Source organism: Oenanthe melanoleuca, chromosome 3 (assembly GCF_029582105.1).
Source record: "Oenanthe melanoleuca isolate GR-GAL-2019-014 chromosome 3, OMel1.0, whole genome shotgun sequence".
NCBI classification, from domain to species: Eukaryota; Metazoa; Chordata; class Aves; order Passeriformes; family Muscicapidae; genus Oenanthe; species Oenanthe melanoleuca.
In genome coordinates, this window is record NC_079336.1 from 107,288,226 (window position 1) to 107,296,505 (window position 8,280).

General features: G+C 42.8%; 1 long non-coding RNA gene across 1 annotated transcript; it reads right to left on the bottom strand.

Annotated features, from left to right (window-relative positions):
* Positions 1-287: 287 nt before the first annotated feature.
* Positions 288-7,373, bottom strand: LOC130250682 (uncharacterized). The gene is made up of 3 exons (XR_008840028.1): positions 7,230-7,373; positions 4,313-5,521; positions 288-954 (listed from the first exon to the last, which is right to left on the bottom strand). It is a non-coding gene; the product is annotated as an uncharacterized LOC130250682 (long non-coding RNA).
* Between the last annotated feature and the right edge of the window lie 907 nt (positions 7,374-8,280).

Below are 8,280 nucleotides of genomic sequence, written 5' to 3' on the forward strand. Positions count from 1 at the left end.
TTTACTTGTTGGTGTTCTCAGGTTTATTCCTAGCAAAGCCTCAACAGCACCAGAGAGAGCACAAGTGCTGCAACAGTGCACATCATTCTAGACTCTCACACAGGGCACTGCTAAACCTTGTAAGTCTTAACAGCTCCTTGTAATCAGCTCGGGAATTTAAATCCCAACCCTAAATACATGTTACCCGATGTTATTTCATTACAAAGGGCATAGTATAATACACTGACCAAAGTTTATCTTCCAACCAGCTCAAAGGACAGGAGGAACAATCTGCAAATGGACTGTGAGATCACTGAAACATCCAATGCAGGAGTGTGTGTGTGCAGGGCTTGGGCTACAAGCTGGGAGGTGTTACTGCAGACATGTAGATGTTAAATGTGCTTTGTGTCCAGGGACTACTGGAATAACTGACAGGAATGGGTGTCTTTCACTTCGACAGCATCAGAATAGAGCTGAAGCCCCAGAGGAACTGAAATTATGCTCTTGTCCCTTTTTCTCCCCACAATAAGATGAAGAAAAGTCACTCATGCTGCACACATCTTTGAGGTTTTAGTTACATTCGGTTCCTTACAAAAAGTTGATAAAGTGTGTTGGCTGCAATAGGAAACAGTGAGCACTGGTTACTAGGGCTTGGGTTTCCTCTGCTCCCTCACACTGCTGGTTAGGTAACACAATCTGCAGTTGAATCTACCACATAACTTGCTGAAGGTTCTGTTGTTTCTGTGGGGATCATTGCTGAAGTTTCCACTTCCCTTTCTCTATTACTTTGTGCATCTGTGAAACAATGCCCGTTTTTTTTTTATGTTTGCCATCAGAAATCCTGTGAATCATTTGAAATGTGCTCTCCTCTCTGGTACAGTACTTCTCTTCCATGGCACTCCATGGAAGGTGACCAGATGTGCAGGTATAGCCCAGATGACAAACTTCATTTAGCAGACAGCAATTAATTCTCTGCTGAATACAAAAATTGGTTTTACTGGGACATTTTTAATATTTGTGCTTTAACTTTTCTCTACCCTGGTGAAACAAAAAGCTCCAACCACCCCACTTCCTTACTCTGCAGTGAGGAATAATGCTCACAGGCCACAATAAATAGGACTCTGCCACATGTGGTTCTGTATAAATGTCCCCAGCCAAATCAGAGAAGACACAGGGACAAACCAACACCAGTACCAGCTAACTCTGAAATTGCAAATTAGATTTACTTCTGAAGTAGGGCACAGGTTAATAAGAGTGTAGGAAGCTGTTTCATTTCAGAGAAATAACAGCTTCCATGTCTAAAAGTGTATTTAATCTGTGTGACTGTCCAGGCAGCGTGGCAGCCGCAGCAGCCCACGGCTGCAGTGTAAGGGCAGAGGGAAGGAGTGTGTCTCCTTCAGCTCTGCAGGAGGTGCAGGGGGTGCTTTCTGCTTCCCCTGTGGCGGGCTGAGGTCACCTGCAGCTGTGGTGTCACCTGGTGCCATGGTGTCACCACCTGCAGCCGAGTGTGTGCATATGTAGCTGTCTGACTGGATGAGCAGGCTCAGGGCCCCTGCCTGGTTTCTATCTGGGGTCTCAGCAGCGATTTATAACCCTCTATCACATTCTGTCCTGTCCCTCCTCCTGCCTTCAGGGGTTATTCATGGTTCCTCTGTAACACACGAACCACTGGGTGGTCAGAGGGGCCTCGCTTGTTTCCCTGCTAACAGGAGCATAACATTGGGAGCAGTATCAGGTGCCAGTTAGGGAGGCATTATTCCTATAACTTCAGGGCTGAATTCTGCCTGTGAAAATAGAGGTTTATTTTATCCTCTTAGTAAAATCAGCTGCAGAATTTCCTTCGGTTTAGACTGTAGTGCTCTACCAGAGCAGCCGGGGAAAAGCCATGAGCACAGACCAGCTCCACCTGCAACCAACTTCCTCTGTCCTGTCCAGCCTGGGGCAGCATCCTGACCCACTAACTCATGTCACACAGGTTTTTGAGGTTGAACTCTGAATGGTTCCTGGTTCCTCTCAGGTGATCTGCCCTCCCCTGCTCCCATCTCTCTCCTCCCCAGGCCACAAAAGGCCTGTGCCAGGAAAGCTCTGGGGAATGAGGGGACAAGTGGACAGAGGATGGGAGGGAGAGAAAAAGCAAGCTTCAGTGGCTGCAGTCAGGTGTAAGAGGGGAAAGGAAGGAGTAAAAAAAGCACAGATGATGGAGGAGAAATGTCACAGCTGCATGAGCGCAGGTTTTGCATTGCAGTACAGAGCCCCCCTTACTGTGGGGCTGTCGGTGGGACTGGGATGGGCCCCCTGCAGAGAGCAACAACCTGCACAGGATCCATTCTGCCTTTCTTTTCTGCCCTTATTTCTTTAGGGAATGATCCATATTTTTAAGCTATATAGCCACAATCATACAGTCACAGGGCAAAGGAAGGTTTCAGGTGTGCTATCTGGCACTCTACCACAGTTTTATCCTGGAAATGTCTTTCACTTCCCTATGTAACTGTTCTTGAACCAAAGGTAGGAGGAATTGGGCTTCTGACCAGAACTGCCTCCTTATAAAGCTGTCATGTTAGCACAACAGCAGTGCTCAGAAATCATTTACCCTCTGCTAGGCGCTTTTCCCTGGACTATGTATAAAATCAGGAAAAAAAGTAATACAGGTATTTATCTGCCCTTCTGCCTTTCCCTGCCCTTCCTTTCCCTCCCCCTTCCCAGTGTCTGGTCCATGGAGTGGGAAGCTCGCAGGCTGATAGATGCACAGCAGCCTCGGGAGAAGGTCAGGCACCAGGAACACACAACATTGCAACTGGCTGTTTGGGTCCTGGGAGTGCTGGGGAACAAACACTGATTTTACCTTATCAATAGCAGTGTGCCTCTCTCGCCTCGCTCACAGTCCTCCCATCTGCATAATTCCTCTGCAGGACTTCTCAGTGTTTTTTAGAAAAAAACCCAGTATTTTCTAGACAATATAACCAGGCCATTTCGGATGTGTTAGCAGCATACCTAAAATGGTGTCAACAATTTTTTCCTATTAATACTTAGGATTTAAGAAGTAAAGGGCAAGGGAAAGTAAGTTGCTGATGGACCTATGGTACCCCTGGGAGGGAAAGTACAAATGTACCCATAATCAGATGTAGTAAGAAGTTCGAAAAATAATCATGGAGAGGACAATGGTATTCTGTAGCTTTTTAACAGAGCTGGTGCACTATCACGCATTGCTAAAGGGAATTTACTGTTCTGTGAATCACCAGGAACCGGCTGATGTCCAGCTCTACCTCTCACTTTGGCTGGACATCTGGCCTGTGGTTTCATCTCCTACAGTGAGAGGAATGGAGCCCGAGGTTTCACATTGCTCCCAGTCACAGGAGGAGACAAGAGGTAATGGCAAGGGGGAGTGTCAAGAGCACTTAGATGTGAATGGATAGCAGGATGCTTGGGGAGTAGATGTCCAACGCTGGTGAGCTGCATCTCTTTTGGGAAACTCCTAGAAGGAGATCTAGCACCTTGTTCTGGTTCCTTTCTTCAAGCCTAGTTTGCTTCATTATTGCTGTGAGTACACTTGTGTTTTTAGGGCAACTGTCAGCCAAATTTGAAGTAGAAAATTATGTTGAGCAGGACATGAAACACTGTAATAAGCAGGTTACCTATTAACTTTGATATCTTTCTCTTTTACTTCACACTGTTGCCCGGTTCAGATCTTGATTTCACAATATTTTGCAAAACTGACAAAACCACATTTTATATTGTATGAGTAGCCATGGAGGATAGTGGAGGGGTTTGGGAGCTGTGGTTTCTGGGACACAAGCCTCTGGAAGCACGGTAATATTGCCACCTTAGGACAGCAACTGAACAGTTTTGCTAAAATCATGCAAAAAAGAAGGTTGGAAGAGACTCCAAGAGATGATCTACCCAGTTTCTCTGCTTCAGCTGCATCTATTTGAATCTCAATAGTGATATTCTTGAAAACGTCCAGATATGACAATTCTACTGTTCCCACAGGCCATTTATGACAGCACCCACAAGAAAGGTAAAAAAAGCTCACTGCTAAAATGATTCCAAGGATAAATTAAGCAACTTAGGCTTTTACTTAAGACTGCTGGTAAATTCAGTACACTTTACTTCATCTGTTTCATCCTGGCCATCTTTTCAATCATAACCTTCATTGCCCCAAGCAATAAAGAAGATGCAGCTTGAGCTAACATGCTGAGTTTCTGTGGTTCTGTGCCAGCTGAGGATCTGGCCTGTTTGCTTTTATAATGGCAGCTCAGACTCTGGACCACAACTCTGCAACAGGTGGTTGGGCCATAAGGGTGCTGTCTCCTGATCTCCTGCTCAAAGCACTCACCTCCTTTCAGCAAATGAACCCTTTATTCCTGCAGCAGACCTTGGTTCACCTCCTCACAGACATCGGGGCAGAGTCCTGCCTGGGAAACACACTTGAAAAGGGCCCAGAAACACAAGGTTTGCTGAAGTGGGGGTCAGAGTTCTCCCTGCAGGTACTGCCCAGGACTATCTTCTGCCTCTGACTCACAGAGTTTGCAACACAGGGGAGATAGCAGGGCAGTGCTTGGTGGAATTTGGCCCTCTGCTCTTTGTCTAGGTATCTGTTTGCTTAAGAGTTGGATTCATCAGCCAATTACCATCCAAATGCCCTGGCACATACTCACCCAGCTGGGCTGGCATCTCCCTGCCTGGCACCGGATGTTATTGAACACCAACATTGATTTAATACTGAAGGTTGTTTTATCAGGTCTTGTAGGTGCCTTTGACACCAGAGTTCTGGAAGGCACTTTCACCCTGGTAAGCTGAAAAGCTTATATGTTCTTAAACATATGCTTGGCATCCAGAACCGGCAAAGGGATAAATTTCTAATGAAAAACAGCAAATTAAATCAATGGCTGTGCTTTCTTTTAGCCTTCATTCTACTGTCATACTGCTTTTCTTCTCTATCAGCTTTTGTGCCATCAGGATCTCTTCTGACCTCTTCCTCTTTCAAAAATTTTCTTCGCAATTTTTCTTTGCTCACGATCCTCCTCTGTTTGCTCATCCACACCTGCCTTGACAGCATCTTCAGTACTTTCTGTATTGCACCTTTACAGGGGCCTGCAACATGTGATTCAACAACAGAATGCCTCTTTAGTTCATGGCCTGGCACTGACAATGTTATTTCACACTTTCCATGATCTAAACTTGGAATCTCTCTGTGCTTTTTTGTCTTTCTTGGCCCTTGGCATTTTGTTCTCATCCCTTGGAGTCTCCATCTAACTTGATTTGGGGCATTTATGAGCAGGTTTGGGACACTGCTTGCACATGCATGTACAATTTAGTGTCAGGAGAGAGAGTCTCAGACCTCTGTAATGACGTTTGGGTCTGCAATTGCATTATTAGAGCGTCTTCTGGAATTCTCTGTTTCCATGGTGGCTACAGATGCAGAAAGGAGGAGCCACCTCCCACACTACCCAGGAACAAATGCATATCTTCAGGAGGAAAGGATAAGCAACTTTTGCCAAGCTCCACAGGCACTTTTCTCTCCCCACAGGATTAATCTGGAGTCCTGCCAAGGCAATGGTTAGACACAGGGTTTGGGAAGTACTGTTACAGCTCAAAGATGCAGCACTAGCTAGACACTCAACACAGAACATACTGTTCAGGGCTTGGGTCTCTGCAGTCTTGCAAGCAAAGGAGTCTTTCTGAAAACTCTCTAAATTCTTTCTTACAACTGTTTTTCTTGTCCATACTTTCTTTTTTGTTTGATATATTTTATGCCTAAAAATGGCTACAGAGAGAAAAAAAAAGCAGCCAACAAGGCCACTTAGTCTATCTAAAGTTCTGAATGAAACCTGTATTTGATGTTGTACCTTTCTGTAAACAGGTACATTTTAGCTCAAGGGTTTTACTTTGTTAAGTATTATGGGATTTGGGGAGATTTGAAAACAAGCTTACATAATTGGTTTATCCTATCAGTAATGTTGATAACTGCATATCTTTGGCTGGCAGACTAAACTTTGAGTTGCCATCCACTAAATTAAACTAAAAGTCAACAGAAAAGCAGATGTTATTATTGTTATTCAGCATGAATTCTTAAATATAACAAGAGCTCAAGGTCAAAAGCTCACACTCTACTTTAAGACATTCAAATACTTTCATCTTCACCCTAACACAGGCCAGACAGAACTAAGTGAGGGTAGCTTACAGGCCTCTCAGTGAGAGCCTTTATTTAAAATCCTTCTGATGTCTGTTCATCAGAAGGAATTAGGATTAGGCCTCATCCCTATTATTTCAAACACAAGATCATCATTTTTGTCAAATGAGGTTACACTGTTACATTCCTAGGAGGAGTATGGCATAGATCAGTCTAATAAGTCTTTGAAGCAGCAAAGAACTGTATTTGAACGGTGAAATAATGTGGTTTTTGGTAGCAGATTTTGAAAAAAAATTAAAAAGGGCTTCATTCTGGTAAAAATATCAATCACTGAATTCAAGAGGTAAAACTCTTAGTAGTGGTAAAGCCAGTATGAAAATCAAGCATCCATTGGGTCCACAAATGGGAGGGAACCCAGCCTCTGCTTTACTGAGACAGGTACCCCTCTAGGTTTCAACAAACATAACTTAACACTTGCATATTTTGAAGACCCATCTGTGAGTAAAATGAGTCCAGACAGGAAACTTTTATCTAGATTGTAAAAAGTCAAAATTAGGAAATTACACCCAAGATTTAGCAAAGTGTGGAAAATTTCCTATGCAATTCAAAGTTTTAATGATCAGTTGAATTTGTTTTCCTTCTCTCAATTTCTTTTTCTCTTCTTCTTCTCTCTCTACTCCTCTCCCTTCATCTTTTTGTTTTTAATTTTTTTTATGACTCCACTGTGCCTGCACTGACTTGGTAAACCTACCCATACTATTTAGAAACACCCATCCTAAATAAAGTAAAAAACTCTTAAATTCCACAGAGATGTTTCATTTTCAAGCTAAGAGGCAGCAACATTTAATTACTAGCAGGCTAATCCTGCAATCATCATTCACCACAACCACTTAACACATGGAAGGGTGCTAAATTGATTCTAAATAGCACTGTGTAATGACTGACAAACATAAAAAACAAACAAACAAGAAAGCTAAGCTGTTCAGATAAAGGACATGTTCTGAATTGTGGTGGGAAAGCATGAATTAAGTCTAAAATATCCACAATGTCAGGTAATTTAGATCTAGGTTGATTTCCAGGTATACCAGAATGTTTCTCCCAAGTCTCACAGGCTGCTTACCACACCTATTAGTCACCTATGGATTTTTTTGTATGAGGTATTCTTCCATGGCTGGGAGGGTAGATGCACTAATTCATCAGTATGATCCTTTTCATGAGACCAACCACAGTATGGATTGGCACTGATGAAGCAGCTTTCCAGTTTCTTCCTGAAAGCAAGCAAAAGGAGAGAAAACAGATATAATTTCAGGAGCTGTAAATTCACCATTACCTATTTACATTCCATTCGCTATTGTGAAAAATAATTACAAATAATATTATTTGAGTTAAGGTACTGAAATTATTTGTTCCTTTTACATTAAGAAGAAAAGCTACTCAAAGATCAAGTAATTAATAGTTAAATGCAGTCACTATCTACATGCTTCATGCATTGCCTATGTTCATTAACTAATGAGATTCCTTTTGTACCCTGTTAAAAAGGGTGACTACATGAGATTAACTACTTAAATTCACCTGCCTTCTAACATAATATTGCCCTGTGTGATATGAATTCCATATCCAGGCTTTTATGTCCAAATACAAAATCTGCTAAAATGCATGGTTCAAAAGACATAACAACATCATACCTAAATCAAGAGCATCAAAACATCATGTGGGGCAAAAAGCCACAGAGGATTATTGTGTGTGATGGGATTTGAAGAAAAAAGAAATAATCAGGACAACTACATTTGCTTTCCTCTTTGGTATCCATGAGACCTCCCCATAGAAGAGAGAGAGCACACAAGGGAACAAGGGTGACAGCTTCTGCAGTGATGATTTTTCACTGCTTTTTTTTGTTCTAATACTCTAGTTCAGGAAGCACAATGGGCTACTGTGCTTTCCACCAACACATAATTAACAATAACAGAGATCCCAGCCCTCCTTGTTAATTCAAAGCAGTGTCTGATCTTTCCTAGAGTGTGCCCAGTGTAACACGTGGTGAATTGAATGAGCACCCCACTCTGAGCAGCTGTTTTGAAAGGCACCCAGTTCTACAAAACTATGACAAATTCTCCCCCAAATCCTGCTTCGACTAGTCATTCAGAGTTGTGCAGAAAAACCATCTGTCCTAT